Source organism: Haliotis cracherodii, unplaced genomic scaffold, assembly GCF_022045235.1.
Source record: "Haliotis cracherodii isolate W230 unplaced genomic scaffold, xgHalCrac1.p SCAF_14, whole genome shotgun sequence".
Classification (NCBI taxonomy): Eukaryota; Metazoa; Mollusca; class Gastropoda; order Lepetellida; family Haliotidae; genus Haliotis; species Haliotis cracherodii.
Window position 1 is genome coordinate 3,453,006 of NW_027266269.1, and position 15,744 is coordinate 3,468,749.

Here is a 15,744-nt window from a genome sequence, read left to right on the forward strand (position 1 = left end):
CAGGGAGGTGTATACAACCTCTCATCACACACATTGACGATAAGGCGCAGGGAGGTGTATGCGACCTCTCATGACACATTGACGATAAGGCGCAGGGAGTGTATACAGCCTCTCATAACACACATTGACGATAAGGCGCAGGGAGTGTATACAACCTCTCATCACACACATTGACGGTAAGGCACAGGGAGGTGTATACAACCTCTCATAACACACATCGACGATAATGCACAAGGAGGTGTATACAACCTCTCATAACACACATCGACGATAAGGCACAGGGAGGTGTATACAACCTCTCATCACACACATTGACGATAAGGCGCAGGGAGGTGTATACAACCTATCATAACACACATCGACGATAAAGCGCATGGAGGTGTATGCTATCTCTCAACACACATCGACGATAAGGCACAGGGAGATGTATACAACCTCTCATAACACACATTGACGATAAGGCACAGGGAGGTGTATACAACCTCTCATAATACACATTGACGATAAGGCGCAGGGGGGTGTATACAACCTCTCATAACACACATTGACGATAAGGCAAAGGAAGGTGTATACTACCTCTCATAACACACATCGACGATAAGGCCATGCTAAATATTCTATAACACTGAGTCATGCTTGTAAACACTGATAATACACCAGCTCAAGGGTACGCAATGTGTGCCAAGCACTGCATTGCGACCACATTGGGTTATCAGGTTGCCTTGGTTTGCGTCTCGGTGTAGATGGATGAGTCTGGAGCACTTGTTTCAGGAGTAGTGTCCCTTTGTCCAATACACCACTTCGACCCTAACTTCACCAAGACAAGTAGCGTTTTGGGTCCAGTTAAACCAATCAGCAGGACATGCCGTAATCTGTGCATCAATATTGTATTGCTAAAACTTGTAAATCTATTCAAAGATTCAAATTATAATTTTAATTATGTAATTTACCTAGAATCAAAAGTCCAGAAGCCCATTGCCCATGTGCAAATCAAGAGCAAAATAAAGGCTTTCAGTTTGTGCGTGCTTGAGTATATCTCCCGAGTACCCTTTGTTTCATGACAGTGTATTTCATGGTTAAACAATGATTGTTACTGTATTACATTGTTTCTGTTGAGGTACCTTGGGTACGCCAGAATACAGTGATATAAATTGATACTGTTCAAAGCAGCGTTAAACCCAATTCACCCACTCGAAATTTCTGTTGATATTCAGTAGAAGTCCATTGCAAGGTATTTTGACAATGATTAGTCGGAATCAGGATCAGGAATGTAGTAGTATTTAATGTAGGCACGGTCGAGAAAGTTATTATGTTTAGATGCTCGGTCTATCTGTAAACTCTCCTCTGGCATGGATGGATGTGAAACGCTATAGAAACATATGGAATAGTGTGTGATGTTCAAGTGAAACTGAACTGGTCTGGCCCTGTGAAGAAAGTACTTGAAACTGGTTAGTCTATACAAGTAGAGAGGGCTCTTGCCAGTTTCATCTCACGTTTCATCTCGCATCTGACATTACATCAAGACCAGCGATTGTGTGAAGATCTCTTATCACCTCAGATTCCCAGCCTTGGCCTATCTAGGAAGCCTAACCTCTGTTGTGGACAGGAACATGTTATTAACTGCACTTTTTGCTATCACCACTGCCATCATATTTTGTTTTTGATACAGTCATGGAATATTGCACAACATTAACATATTATTTATATTTGGTAATTGGCATCTTGGTGCTGCAAGTCTGAGATCCACTTGTTCTTAGCATTGTCTCTGTGATACTCCAAGGTGGGTGGGGAGTTCTAGTAATGAAATATTGTACAATGAACGTGAACGGACCCCTAAAACAATACACATCCACTTGGCAGAGACCTACAAATCCGTTAGGTATGGCTAACTTTTGGCTTGTCTACCTCACATATGTTTACCTGTCAATGTGAATGAGATTCGAAGTACCTCACTATCAATCAGCCGTGTATATGTTGGTTGTTTATCCAAATATCAAATGTATATGCAATGAAGTTATACTTTTGTTTTTACATAAATAAGAAAGAAAACAAGCCCTAGTATTGGTGATGTCAATTTATATTTTTTTAATATGTTTTGTAAATACTTCCTCTAAATATTTCCACAAGAGAAGAATAAAAAAGACCACTGTTGTGTCATTGTGCTGTTTGAATATTGTGATTTAGTGTCGATCTGTCATTTAGAAATATATTTACCACAAGGGTATTTTCTTATCGATACGAGTTTTACCTTGATTCTATTATTTTATCTATTTACAATCATGTATAGTAATACATAAATTAAAGTAATTTTATTTCATACTTCTTTTTTTATGAACAGAGAAAGAAACAATTTGGTAAGTGAAAAGACTATTCTCAGTTGAGTACATCATGAGAAAGTAGGACAAGACCTAGTTGAAAAACTTTTTTTTTTTTCATATACAATCATTATTAAGTTCACATGCAACTTGACTGTTTATCTAATGAACAAACACGAGGAACAGTCTAAAGTCTATGTCTTTCATGTCATGAATCAAGGAGTAATGTTTTGTTGTTTGTTATTAATTCATCAGGACTATTACCTGTTCTTGAAAAAAAACAAAACTTTTTGACTTAGGACACAACTATATCCTAAACAGTGTGTTCCAACTTAGTTGGAAGGTCTTCTTCTTACCAGTTACTAACACTCAACCAGCCAGTAAGGTTAAACAAGAGAAAAAATGGACAATTATACGTGCACTTTCAGGAGAAATAATACGAAGAGCAAAAGACAGCATGAATTAATAGAACGATAAGTATAAAGACGTTATGTAATACCGTGCAGTGGCGAGGCGATCAACGACGTTCCTAGAATTTGCAGTTGGTAATGAAGTTACTGCTCACCCTTACTTATATAGTCTTACAATTCTGAATAAACATTCCATTACAACCAATGGAAATGTCGTGTTTATAATGTTATGTAAGAAATGTAATGACACATGTAACCCTTCACACTCCCTAAAAAACATGTTGTTTCTTTTTTGATGGTCTTTACAAAGTGATTGCTGTTTCACCAATGTGAGATTAAAAGTAATTCGATGGTTATTAAATGTTTTAAGAACGTATTTATGAAATGCAGCACTTTACAAATGATCTTGTTAAGTATCTTTCTTTTTAAAAGATTTGGATTTCACAACCGAGAACAAATAAATTTATGATAAAAGAGTGTTAAAACAAAACAAAACAACATGAAAAATATATGTTGATGGTTTAAAACATCTCATTAATAGAAGTGTGTTTCTTTATTGGAAAGGCTTTGCTTTTTCAACAATTCAGATAATAATTGTTCATCTTCGTTAAAATATTTCTTCATATGCAGAAGAGGTCAACTAGGTATTCCGCACTCGCTAACCTTATCGTCTCGCTAAGATGTTTTGAGTGGATCACAATGAGTGGAATGGAAAATGGAAAATTATGGAATGATGTTTCTTACATTTCCAAATTACATACATTGTCAAAATATCCCACTATTCTTAAAAAAACAATTATATGCATAATAGGAATTGTATTACTTTGGGTCGACTCAGCAGCATTTTGTTCTAAATACGTGTGAGTGGTGACCTCGACAGAAAAAAACAACAGATTGTGTCTTTTTTTTTATTTGCAACTGATTGGATTTGCCAACAACCTTAAATTTGTATTATTCATATTCACACATCTATACAATTATTAATTGCCTGTGATGAACAAGCCCATGCTCATGATATAATTGAAGTGCACAACGGAGTATGCAAGATTGTCTTATGATGGTGGAAGTACTTTTAATACTTTTAGTAGGACCTGATTCACCACAGAACTCCGATCTCTGTGGAGAGACGTATCGACGACACACTTTATTTCGTAAAGTTTAATGACGCAGCGAAAACCCCGACAACAAATATAAAGACTAACCTATTTAAATATGACACAAAAAGCAAGTTACTCGAGATTGACCTGCAGGGAAAAGGTAAAATTTGAATGCAGTTTCAACGATTCTAACCCAAGACATTCCAGTTTACTGCTTGAGAAAGCAATGCTAAGTCTTAAAATTATGCACATATCTGACTTGAAGAACAGTCAGTAGATGCGTCTCTAAAAATGTTGAACAAGGCCACAACTTTAGGTTGGTAGACACATATTATTCCAGTTGTGTGTTTGCCATTGCTGTTAGCACTGAGCCAATATTCTGTTTTGAACATCCAACTGTCTGCATAGCCTGTTTCCATCTCGAATGTGAACACTGAAACCTGAAAAAAACCAAAACACAATCACGAGGAAATTCTAAACAGTAGGATCACATATCAGTTCATTTATCACTGTTTGACACGCAGTAATTGGTGATGGTGGTTTCTGTGAGCTCAATTCCTTCTCTGTGATTGCTAAACTTTGCGTCAATATTTGAGTTTGATTTGATGTATACAATTGGTTGGTTGGTTTGTTGTTTTACGCCACACTCAGCAATATTCCAGCTGTATGACGGCGGTCTGTAAATAATCGAGTCTTTCCCAGACGAACCAGTGATTAATATCATGAGCATCCATCCACGCAATTGCGATTGATGGAATTCATAAACCAAGTCAGCGAGCCTGACCACCCGATCCTGTTAGTCACCTTTTACGACAAGCATAGTCACCTTTTACGTCAAACATGGGATGCTGAAGACCTATTCTACACCGGATCTTCACGGGTATGATGTATAAAGGTACACTGTATACTCGTCAGGGAAAGGCAGTGATGAAACTGCCCAGAGGAGACGATTATGATTAAAGTAACTCACGTATTCAACGAACCAGCCATCTGAGTGGCAGGAATCAGCAAACGCAAGACCAACCTCGTTCACGGTGCACACTGAATCGTCGACAAACTGAAAGGATAAAATAAAACATGTTACGAATCGGTAAGTGATACAACTGAACCTGTGAAGCTGATATTTTCCGTATATTTTCCACCCATTGATCACACACTTTTTTACAGGTAGCTGTGTATGCATCGAATATCAGTATCCTTTGCTTAGTCCTTTGTGCAAATATATTAGTGCATAGTTTTTAGTTTGTACATAATTCTATCAGCATGACAATAGAAATCGAACCTAGATATTAAGCATGGCAGTTAACCACCGCCCCACCAGCATGTTGGAGCTTCAATATGCATTCAATTTTGAACATGGGTCCTTAAACCAGACCACATAAACCTGATGTTTATTCACCGTCAGTAATATTCCAGGTAAGTTTAATGCACATATTTCTTCAATAGTATGAGTATACTAATGGACTTCATCGATACAAACATGTTGCTTCAGCCCTTTTATTCCAAAAAGAAAAATCACATTACCTTGTGCCTGCTTATGTGTCCTCTCTTTAGACTGATATCTTCCCCATGTTTCAAGTCCCTTCCAACTTGTCCACACGTCCCTGCAATGGTTAACCGCAGGTCAGCATCGGAACCAGCGTATCTTTTCTTTCCGGTCTTGATTGTTATTTCGTAAGTTGTGTCTGTGCGTTTGAAATTAGTTACAAGGACATGATGTCACATCTAACTCGGGCTGTATATATATCTTGCTCACACATCAGGCAATGAATCTACACCATCACATTATTTTCAGAAAAGCATAAACAAACTACAACAGACTAACTTGGTAAATTCATAGTGTAGCATGAATGTGCAGATGAAAGCTTTTATTTGAAAACAACAGATTATATGTATTGTAGAATAAAGCAACAGACTGAAATTGGGCACAGCCACCATAGTCTTAATTGGTAATAAACTGATATCTGATATCTATACAGTCTTTGTTGATCATAGCCCCTAATCAAATCCCGATCATGTACCTCAACTAGGACTGACGTATACAGGTAAACATAATATAGAGGCCTGTATGAATTTGAAGACATGCATCAACCAAGTCAGCGATACTACCTCGTACCGCAAGCTTGAGTTGCTGAAGACCTATTCTAACCCGGATCTTAACGGGTCACTCTTTCTTCATATTCACATGGAGATCTGTGCGCTTCCAGCCACAACCACATCTCATCACTGTTCGTACACTGACTGACTGAAACACTGGTACTTACGTTGAACCTCACATCTCTTTATGCACTTGTGAGTGTGCACTAGGCCATCAGGGGTTCTACCTGCTGTCCCATCGTTCTCTCCATCATCACATCCTTCTGAAAGATATTGACACTAACATTGACATCATATCTGCCAAATGACACGTTTGTTGTACTTTCCAAAAGAAAGGTTTTGATAGTGATGGTGTCGTATATGGTGTCATATAAGGCTAGCAAACAACTTTTGGGAATTGATTATGCTGAAATGTTTTCATTATCCAATATCTGTAACGAACATGTCACGTCAAAATAAAAACTTACAACCCCAAGGATCAAAGGGAGACTACTCTTAAAATCTAAGAGGACAAATGTTGAAACAAACAAACATAAGAAAACCACACAACAAATTGACTTTGGTGAAGATAAAGAGAAGGATATTGGTATAATGTAACGTCGCATCGATAACCAAGGTTATCCAATGCCACACCGTGGAGTGCGTCTTCCGTCAACATTTAATTCAAACAACTTCTTCTTTTGAACCCCAAATTGGAAATTAACGAAATTATGACTGGAAGCATCCATAGATAGATATCAACCATATTTTGTTGGAAGCATCCCTAGGTGGTGGGGATTCAGAATCGGACAAATGGAGGGGCTGACCCCACCATGGCTGAGGGGCGGGGACAAAAAAAGTTCATAACTTGGACACAGTTAATAACCCCACTGTAGAACCATATGTACAATTGCTGAGTTTAATGAGAGGAATGCACATACGCTACCAGGACTGGCCCTTCTGTTCATCTGTCACGCACTCCCATATGAGTTAGAACCTTGACCATAACATGCAAACCGATATTATCCCCACCCTATAATATACAAATAATTGTATACATGTGTTTGTTATGAAGAGATTTATACATTTGTGCCAATATGATTCACCCTGCGGTCCTATCCTGCCTCTGGAAGCTTAGATCCTGGATCATAACATGGAAACGGTTCAGATTTTATGCTACATTTGTAGCTAGAGAAACACACGTTCTTGCTGTCAGATTTTGCCTTCCACTCATTTTAAATGCTGTCGAGTCAAAATTACGAAATATTTGCAGTATTATATACATGTACAATGGAAATGTATATTTTGTCATGATTGCGTAAATATCCAGGTGAGCAATTCAAGGCCTATTGGCGTCTTTTATTTCAAAGGCTGGTGTACAAAACATCTACTTACTGTATTCCACGTAGCCGTCACACCTCCTGTCAGCTCCGTTATACACAAAATACATACATATGGTATGTTTGTAACAAGTCGCAGCACACAAGGCAAGGCTAATGTCAGGATCAGAAAATATTGGGTCATTTTTGTCCTCCTGTTTTCTGCTACGAACGTGAACTACCTGAAATATAAATATGCACCAAATAATCCACGCAAGTTGATGCTTCATATTTGTAACAGGCTCTGAACACAAATGGTGACAAAGCATCGTTGCAAAAATAGTTTTGTGTGGTTGGCCATTAGTAGCTAATAGGATTCTTCACACAATTTATTTTATTAAAGATCTAAAGCTATACTAGGTTAGAAACTTAATAGAGGTTATCACGAGAGTGTGTTTTTGGATGGCAACTGTCACGTATAAAGAATAATCGGTATAATAATAATCATCAGTGCTTCGGCGACCTAAATAAAAAAAAGGTATGTATTTTAAATCCAGGATTTTGGCACCCCACAAAGCACAAGTATCACACCTGTTTATCATATAATGTCAGTCTTAATTTATCACTAAGCTAAGTTTGTTTGTTTTGTAACTTCGCACTCAGCAATATTCCAGCTACATGAAGACGATCTGTAAATAATCGAATCTGGACCAGACAATCCTGTGATTTTGACATAATGGAATTGAGCTAAGTATTTTTATTTCTCACAAACAGTGTTTTATTTTCCTGGAATGTACACGCTGTTACAGTACATCATGCATTCAAGATACTAATCCAAATAGGCATATCTTTTTCCGAACAATATTTGGTCAATCCATCTGTGAGAATGGACGATCTATTCAGCATGTATCGTAAAGTGCTAACGATATTCTGATCCAATTGAATCAATGCTGACAAGCTGCTATACTGCTTTTGGTACAAGGGCTGCATGTATCAGTTTGAATGGTCGACACAGAGCAAAGGTGTGGATACTGTGCAGGTTCATATCTGTCATGTTTGGAGCTTTAGCCTTGCTCTGGCATATACATGTTTAACATCCCCTGTTAAGAGCTGAACGTTATAATAAATTTATCTTTCTCAGAAATGTTTATACTATTCCGACCGCATATCTAACACGTCCGACATTCATCTTCTATGCATAGATGTAAAACGAACAATATAGCAGTTGTATTGTGTTGAAAAGTATACTGGTATATTTGCGTATTTTGGCATTGACAAAGGCCTACATGAAGGGACATAGTTTCTTCATTGAGGGAATACTGTTGAACGTCGCAGTCAGATGTATTCGAGCTAAATCAGGTACGGTGGTCTGTATATAATTGAGTCTGGCACACAAAATCAGTTATTGAAAACTTCAAGAATGATGCACATATCGAACACGTTGACCGGCAGATTACTGGTCACAAGGTGTACCATGGGATCCCCACGGATTCTCCTCCCATAGTCAAAGTACAGATTACTGGTCACAAGGTGTAACACGGGATTCCCACGGATTCTCCTCCCATAGTCAAGGTACAGATTACTGGTCACAAGGTGTAACACGGGATTCCCACGGATTCTCCTCCCATAGTCACGGTACAGATTACTGGTCACTAGGTGTACCATGGGATTCCCACGGATTCTCCTCCCATAGTCAAGGTACAGATTACTGGTCACAAGGTGTACCACGGGATCCCCACGGATTCTCCTCCCATAGTCAAGGTACAGATTACTGGTCACTAGGTGTACCACGGGATTCCCACGGATTCTCCTCCCATAGTCAAGGTACAGATTACTGGTCACAAGGTGTACCACGGGATCCCCATGGACTTTCCTCCCATAGTCAATGTACAGATTACTGGTCACAAGGTGTACCACGGGATCCCCACGAACTTTCCTCCCATAGTCAAAGTACAGATTACTGGTCACAAGGTGTACCACGGGATCCCCACGGACTCTCCTCCCATAGTCAAGGTACAGATTACTGGCCACAAGGTGTACCACGGGATCCCCACGGATTCTCCTCCCATAGTCAAGGTACAGATTACTTGCCAAAAGGTGTACCACGGGATTCCCACGGACTCTCCTCCCACAGTCAAGGTACAGATTACTGATCACAAGATGTACCTCGGAATCCCCACGGACTCTCGTCTCATAGTCAGGTTATACTGAGGTTGCGTACTGTTTTGGTGCATAACAGTTTTACACTTGTGTGATCACTTTTCATGGTAACATAAATATCATATAAATGTAGTATGAATACATTGATTCAGTGATTGTTTGTTATCATTTCAATATTTTCTTCAATATATTGACTTTTAAGCTGTATTTCAGGTAACTACAACTTCTACACGACAGTACCAAAAACACGTTGTTAACAGTCACTGGACAAATTAAAAACAACAACAACAAAAACGTACTGACAAAATCGTGAACAATGAATATTGAAAACAAATGAGAATTGAGTTGATTGGTGCGATTGAAATTGGCATGAACATGGTTTTGGAAATATGTTTTACATATTCAAGCTGACCTCAAACTTAATATTTATAGCAGTAACACACGAACACTGTAAGCATATAAATGAATTTTGAATACAAATACAAACTGATGATGTTAATGGTGCGATTCAAATCGACGTGGACACGGCACTACATTGACCACCATCTTGGGAGAAGGGACCGCCCATTTGATGTGTGGGGATGCGACGGGATGTGTGTAGAGTGTATGTTTGGGTTGAGGAGATTTGAGTTTATTAAACAAATACTTATGCTTCAAACTGAAATTGCCTGTCACCAAAAATACATTGTTACAAGTTATTTTTCTTAGCAAAAAAAATATGCAGCCTCATAGTTTTAATTTTAAAAAAAATCTGAACTTTCAGCTCCAACTGAAAAAAAATAGTAATTTGTCATTTTACTTGATGGCTTCATTCCGTATCATTGCCTGTACAAAGAGGGAGAAAATATCACGAATCATGCAAATTGCTTTCAGGAACTTCTACTCTTCCTTACATAATCCATTCTAGACGTGTCACAGGCGACAGTTAAGTTACCTACATATTGAAATCTGAAATAGAAACAAATTAGATGATTTGATTGAAGATGTATTTTAGATACTGGCATTTATTTATGTTTGAGAGTATTGCACAGCCTGTCTGTCTGTCTGACAGAAACAGAATAGTAGTCCAACAATATGTATCTACGAATTATTCACACAATTCCAATCATACATTTACCATGTACACAATGTTATATTGTCCTATATTGAGATTTGGGGTTCACTAAACATAATGTAAGTTATTTTATGTTGTTTGCTTTGTTTTTTTTCACGTTTGATGCTTTAATGAATCCACTGATGCAACATATTTGTTTATGTCTTCTTAAGAATAAGTGAAGTGAATTGATTGTTCGTTTTCCGTGATACATTATTTGTCAGTATATCACGATGATCGGTAAACAAATCGTCTTTTGACCAGACAAACTAGTGTCTGAATTAGTGCCTGAATTAGGGTCTGAATGTTATATAACTATATTACGCTGCACTTATTCAGGTACTAGTATCTGCTCAAATGCGGTTTATTTGTGCCCCGACCAGCGGATCCCTTTGCATTCCAGTTATCATTCTCCAGCCCCAGGAAAGTAGATGACCCAAGTTGCCTACGGGCGCTAGAGGGTTTTTACATCCACCTCATGTATTGGGTTAGGTGCACAGAGGCGCGGTTGAAATAAGTCACTTGCCCAGGGTGATACCACACGTTTTGACACTTGTGTTTCGGGTGTATGAACGTGTTCATGTTTCCATCTGGTCAGCTATGATGGGTGGGTTCTTTAGCGTGCACAGGGCGAACGTGTATTTGTGCGCGTGTACGTGTGGGTGTGTTGGTTCACATCCTGAACATAATGCCATTTCCTTCCAGCCAACTGAGATACAATATCACAGGTTAAACACGAATACCCCACTTAGAACTTCTTGTTCTTGTTCAGCACCTGCCAGGGTAGCAACAAGTCTCATGTTTTAACGTGTTTTGGAATGAAAGAGCCGATGATGGGATGGTACCACCTCTCTCATTCCACTACGCCACACAGACGGTACCAAGCATGAGGAAGCATTCACACTGAACAACTAGTTATAAACAATTTGCACTTTTTGGAGTTTTACGCCATATGTCTCAAGTTGTACTCATGCAACAAATCAAAACGCGTATCAAAATCACCTGCTGTTTTCACATGTATTTGTAAACAAACGTGGCGACTCCGACTCGTGTCATTAACTTGATATTTCAATGTTTAAAATATCAACATTCAGAAACTTTGATGTGAGGCATCAACACGTCGGCGAAATGTCTTTATAAAAATTGCAAACCAATTAACTTTTCCAAACAATATGAATATTTAAAACAAATGACTGCTGATCAAGTTAATGGTGCGACACCAGTTGACGTGGACAAAACGCTTCAAAGAACGTGTGTACTAAAACGTTAAAGTGCAAGTCCCAAACTTTTTGTTCTTTTGCTAAAGCAGTTCAAGCATAACTATCCTTTATTGCAATACTCATCGTAAGTAAGTGAGTGAGTGAGTGAGTATAGTTTCACGTCACTTTTAGCAATATCCCAGTTATAACATTGGTGAGGACACCAGCTATGAGCTTCACACATTGTACCGATGACGTGTCTGTAGTACCAATAAACCAAATGAGTGGCAATCCTATGAGATGTGTATCCTGATTCGTGGTTTGTCAACATCGAAGACAGTCAAAGAACCAGCTTCCAAAGAACTCTCGCGTCCGAGAGTATTGCCCTTATGTAACGACGTTCATGCATGTGTGTGTGTGTGGCTAGACGCAGTATACTCCGAACCAACTAGTCCTTGTTTAAGCCCCTTAAGGACATGAAGCTCCCTTGAAGTCAACTTAATTAGGTATGTGTGACTGTATATTGACCATTAAACATTGACAAATCGCAGACATAAATTAGTATTGTTCATTATATGGTTCAAATCTGACGGAAGCAACAAATGTTAATTTTGTTCTGTTCTGCAATTTGCATGACTGCTTTTGAAGTTTTTGTTTATTTTTATTTTTTCATTCCCGTGATCAGAAGACCTTTCATCTGGATTGATCAAGGTGGCGAGAAGCTGGACCCTACTGCTGATGTTAACCCTTGGTAACCGACCTGAAAACAGGCTGGGGATGTTATTCGGACTACACGTGACGGAGAGGCGGACGTGTTGGGAAGTACCAGGCCTTCATTTCCAACGAGATCTCAAGGTATGACCACGACAGTCCACTGGAAGACAAGCTGGTGTGTTTGGGTCTGTTTTAACTGGATCGCCATCAAGAAACAACCTGGATACTTTTGCCCTTCCAGACGTTTCACGGAAAACACACAAAACAAGATGAGGTGTATCAAGCCCGGAGACAAGTTAGAAGCTCTTAGATCAACCAGACATGATTGGTGTGCTAGGCCCCTATTCTTCATGGGGAGACAAGCTGATGTTCTAATGACAACCAGACATGGATTCTCCACAGGAAGAGAAGCGGGGTATGATTTGATGTACTGCACCAGTATTGCCAGTGGGAAGACAAGATTGTTTGCTGGCATCTACTAAACTCAGATTTTCCAGAGGCAAGCACGAGATACGAGTGATAAGATGATGAGCACTGCAGGCTTTATTATAACATCATAGTTGAGTGACACAGCATGCACAAGGTTGTAAACATCAATACTGTGACAGTCTTACAGATTCAATATCGACAAAACCTACAATAGTTACAATTAGGACACAAATATTTCCGTTCTCATCACAACCCACATACCTGGTAAGACCTGCAGGTAGCATATTGTTTTTTAATAATGGAGGTGAAACCCTGAAGCTGAACATTGACACATTTTATTCCGGTGGTATGCTCATCATCCTCATCCTCATCCTCATCACCATGTGCACTGAGCCAGTAGTTCGTCCGAAACGTCTTTCTGTCTCTCTTGCGTGTGGCCATCTCTACAGTGGCCACTGTAACCTGAAACTCAACAAACCCCCGGAAATTCACAACTCATAACATCGATGACACTCTCGGTCATAGGCGTCGATGGTGTACGTCAATATTTCATTCTACTTGATTGTTGAAATAAATCTTTTCATACAGAACCACAGGGATGGCATAACAATTGTTGATGTAAAATCAATAAATGATGTTAATGACTTATAATACTTGATAACATTCAATATGACTGACCCAAAACGTGTACAATCGCTCCCCTTTTACTTTGGATAGTGGATATGGATTCTAAACCTGAATCACCCCCACAATGATGCATAGTCCATCAGGCGCTGTGGCATAATTTAAATACTTGGTACTGAATATAAATAATACAGTTCACAGTGGGGCATTGGGTTTACTGGTATGTCGAATTGAGTATGCATAATCTTCACGATTTAAACTCATGTTCCCAAATATGTTTTTATCTTTTCGGAAAATATAAATGATATAATGATGCTCTCTGAAATAATTCACACACACACACACACTGAGGCAGTGCTGACTCATATATTGATAAGCGTGGTAACTCACGTATTCAATGAGCCAATCATCTTTGTGACAGGGATCAGAAAAGGCAAGACCAATTGTTTTCAGCCCGCAGACTGAATCGGCAATAAACTGAAAGGATTGATTATACAAATACATACCATAATAGTTTTATTTGAGTAATTAAACTAGTGTAGTAGGACATTCCACAGAAATCACAGTCGAATAAGGATGTGAATATGTTAATTACTTCATATGTTCAAGTTGATAAGTTCAATTCTTACAGGCAGTTTGAGATAACTGAAAATGATCATTGAAGTCATGTTCTTGGTGGCCCACTTACAGTACTCATTGTTATTATAAGGCAACGGTTGATGATGATCCCTGCATGATTGTGGCTCATAGTCTGACCATATCACTCCCGGTCAACCCTCAGATAGCCAGCATGGGAATGTGTGCTGATGTGCATCACCATGCTGGAATAATGTATGCCACTTACTGTTTGTCGGCCCACCCGATGAACCAACGCCGCTGACGCTGATACAATGACTGGCATAAAGCAATTTACAGAGATGCAGACTTTGCAGATGTCAGTCATTGGAAGATAACCATTCCCACTGATGTATGATTGATGTCAGAAGTATATGTATATTTTGCCACCAATATGTATGCTTTCATAAACACACTATAGTGCATGTACAGACAGTCTTCAGGTCACCTGGTTTACACATGTTATGCAGCCATACATAAAGCATGAATGTGACAGTTATTAGGTATTTGTGTGTGTGTGTGGTCAGGTGAAGTTTCTGCAATTATTTGTATTTTGTATTCACTATTTGATTTTCAAATTAGTAATTCGGTAACACGTTTATGTTTGTTTTTGTTTCATTATGTCTGTGTTTTGCCTGTTTCACAGGATGTGAAGGCAAGAGTCGCTTGTCTCTCAAAACAGGCAATTGACCATATTTGTTTATTTCAAATAGCAATGTGTGAATGGATACGTTGAGCTTCATCACAGGGCATGAGCCTGTGCTGGTCGATTATCAGACCCCACTCCCTGTTTTTTTTTAACAATGATCCAAGAGAGAGAACAGTGTTTGTTTCTTGTGGCAGACAGAGAAACAACCCACTCTCTGTATTTTGAACAGTGATCCCAGACAGAGAAGAGTAAGTGTGGTTGTTTCTTGTCTCAGACAGACAAACATCCCACTCTCTGTATTTTGAACAGTGATCCCAGACAGAGAAGAGTAAGTGTGGTTGTTTCTTGTCTCAGACAGAGAAACAACCCACTCTCTGTATTTTGAACAGTGATCCCAGACAGAGAAGAGTAAGTGTGGTTGTTCTTTGTCTCAGACAGAGAAACATCCCGCTCTCTGTATTTTGAACAGTGATCCCAGACAGAGAAGAGTAAGTGTGGTTGTTTCTTGTCTCAGACAGACAAACATCCCACTCTCTGTATTTTGAACAGTGATCCCAGACAGAGAAGAGTAAGTGTGGTTGTTTCTTGTCTCAGACAGACAAACATCCCACTCTCTGTATTTTGAACAGTGATCCCAGACAGAGAAGAGTAAGTGTGGTTGTTTCTTGTCTCAGACAGACAAACATCCCACTCTCTGTATTTTGAACATTGATCCCAGTCATAGAAGAGTAAGTGCAGCTTATTCGGTGCTGTAGTCATCAACGTGTACATTGTCGAATCATCGGTAGGGCAACATGTTGTTCACTGCATTGATTAATAATGATTAACGAAGTTGACGTACTTAATAATAAATCCGTGAGTTACGACTGCAGTGACTTACATCTACATTGTTACACATGTGTTTTGACAATGACAGTTCGAATTTTGAACCTGTATATATTTGCGTCAGTGCTGCTCGTGTAGTGTGGAGTGCGTGGAACTATACGTTTTAACTCCAAACATGCTTGCAATTTGCTTCAGTCGCCTCTCAACGTATTGGTTACA